Genomic DNA, 2779 nt, shown 5'->3' with positions numbered 1-2779 from the left:
GAGCTCATGCAGCTCAATATCAAAAAAAAAAAAAAAAAAGAAAAGAAAAGAAACCCAATCAAAAAATGGGCAGAAGATCTGAATAGGCGTTTCTCCAAAGAAGACATACAGATGGCTAAAAAGCACAAGAAAAGATGCTCAACATCACTAATTACTAGAGAAATGCAAATCAAAACTGCAATGAGGGGCTTCCCTGGTGGCGCAGTGGTTAAGAATCCACCTGCCAATGCAGGGGACATGGGTTCGAGCCCTGGTGCGGGAAGATCCCACATGCTGCGGAGCAAATAAGCCCGCGAGCCACAACTACTGAAGCCCGTGCGCCTAGAGCCCGTGCTCCGCAGCTAGAGAAGCCACTGCAATGAGAAGCCCGCGCATCACAACAAAGAGCAGTCCCCACGAACCGCAACTAGAGAAAAGCCCGCGCACAGCAACAAAGACCCAATGAAGCCAAAAATAAAATAAATAAATTTATTTTAAAAAACAACTGCAATGAGGTATCACCTCACACTGGTCAGAATGGCCATCATCAGTCTACAAACAATAAATGCTGGAGTGGGTGTGGAGAATAGGGAACCCTCCTACACTTGATGGGAATGTAAATTGGTACAGCACTGTGGAGAACAGTATGGAGGTTCCTTAAAAAGCTAAAAATAGAGCTACCATATGATCCAGCAATCCCACTTCTGGGCATACAACTGGAGAAAACCATAATTCGAAAAGATACGTGCACCCCAATGTTCATTGCAGCACTATTTACAATAGCCAGGACATGGAAGCAATCTAAATGTCCATCTACAGAGGAATGGATAGAGAAGATGTGGTACATATATACAATGGAATATTACTCAGCCATAAAAAAAGAACGAAATAATGCTATTTGCAGCAACATGGATGGACCTAGAGATTGTCACGCGGAGTGAAGTAAGTCAGACAGAGAAAGACAGATATCATATGATATCACTTATATGTAAAATCTTAAAAAAGGGTACAAATGAACTTACCTACAAAACAGAAATCGAGTTACATATGTAGAAAACAAACTTATGGTCACCCAGGGTAAGGGTGGGGGGAGAGATAAATTGGGAGATTGAGATTGACATATACACACTGCTATATATAAAATAGATAACTAACAAGGACCTACTATATAACACAAGGGAACCCTACTCAATACTCTGTAATGGCCTATATGGGAAAAGAATCTAAAAAAGAGTAGATACATGTATATGTATAACTGAATCACTTTACTGTACACCTGAAACTAATACAACATTGTAAATCAACTATACTCCAAGAAAAATTAAAAAAAAAAAAAAGACTTCCAGCTTTTGGCTCAGAGGAGGCCAAGGTGCAACTTTCTTCAGTCGTCCTGAATCCAGGTTCATCCGACACCAGCTGCCTCCACCATGTTGCCTAAGTTCGACCCCAACAAGATCCAAGTCGTGTACCTGAGGTACACCAGTGGGGAAGTCGGTGCCACGTCTGCCCTGGCCCCCAAGATTGGCCCCCGGGGTCTGTCTCCAAAAATGGTTGGTGAAGACATCGCCAAGGCAATTGGTGATTGGAAGGGTCTGAGGATTACTGTGAAACTGACCATTCAGAACAGACAAGCCCAGGTTAAGGACTGATCATCAAGGCCCCAAGGAACTGCCAAGAGACAGAAAGAAGCAGAAAAACATTAAGCACAGTGGAAACATCACTTTTGATGAGATTGTCAACATTGCCTGACAGATGCGGTATCATTCTTTAGCTAGAGAACTCTCTGGAACCAATAAAGAGATCCTGGGGGCCACCCAGTCTGTGGGCTGCAATGTTGATGGCTGCCACCCTCACGACATCATAGATGACATCAACAGTGGTGCAGTGGAATGCCCAACTAGTTAAGAACTGCAAAGAAAAATAAAGGGTTATTTGACAACCAAATAAAAGAAAATTCTACTCTTGCCTGAAGAATGTTACTCATGTCCTCAGGTATTTAAACGGGAAAAGGAAAGACCAGTCAATATCAGTCTTGGGCTGAATCACCCACAGACAACCAAACGCTGCTACAATAGGTCTGCTCTTGAAATCCACCTAATCAATGACTAACCCCACTTCATTTTGAGCCAGTCATAGCCAATCATTCATATTTAACCTAAACCCCACATTTCCCCCAAGCCCTATATAAACCCTATCTTTTACTTTGTTCACAGAGATTATCTGTCTCCTTGCCTGGAAATAAATAATTTCTTAAATAAATAATTTTGTGTGTTTGTTTTTCTTTCTAGATTTGAAAGCACTGTGATTCCTTTAATACAAGCAAACCTAAAATGCAACGAATTAACAAAATAGAAGTTTAGATTCTGCTCAACTAGCAGTCTTGTACAGGTGTTCAGCTTGGTGGGGCAGCTCTCATCCTCCCTGTCATTCATGGACAAAGATTCCTTCTATCTGTCATCTTTTTTTTTTTTTTTTTTTTTTTGCCGTACGCGGGCCTCTCACCGTTGTGGTCTCTCCCGTTGCGGAGCACAGGCTCCGGACGCGCAAGCTCAGCGGCCATGGCCCACGGGCCCAGCCGCGGCATGTGGGATCTTCCCGGACCGGGGCACGAACCCGTGTCCCCTGCATCGGCAGGCGGACTCTCAACCACTGCGCCACCAGGGAAGCCCTATCTGTCATCTTTCATGGCTCTGTCACCACTTGCATCCAGCTGGGAGGAGAGGAAAGAGTTTCATTGTGTGTGGGTATGGGGGGAGGTTTTACTAGGCCAGTCCTGGAAGTGGCACCCATCGATTACCCC

At 43.9% G+C, this 2779-nt stretch overlaps 1 pseudogene; it reads left to right on the top strand.

The window, feature by feature from the left end:
• The first annotated feature begins 1391 nt into the window (after positions 1-1391).
• Positions 1392-1897, top strand: LOC112066271 (60S ribosomal protein L12-like; annotated as a pseudogene).
• Positions 1898-2779: the final 882 nt, after the last annotated feature.

Source organism: Physeter macrocephalus, chromosome 11, assembly GCF_002837175.3.
Source record: "Physeter macrocephalus isolate SW-GA chromosome 11, ASM283717v5, whole genome shotgun sequence".
Classification (NCBI taxonomy): Eukaryota; Metazoa; Chordata; class Mammalia; order Artiodactyla; family Physeteridae; genus Physeter; species Physeter macrocephalus.
Note: the sequence above shows the minus strand (reverse complement) of the source record. Positions and strands in the feature narration are given on the sequence as shown.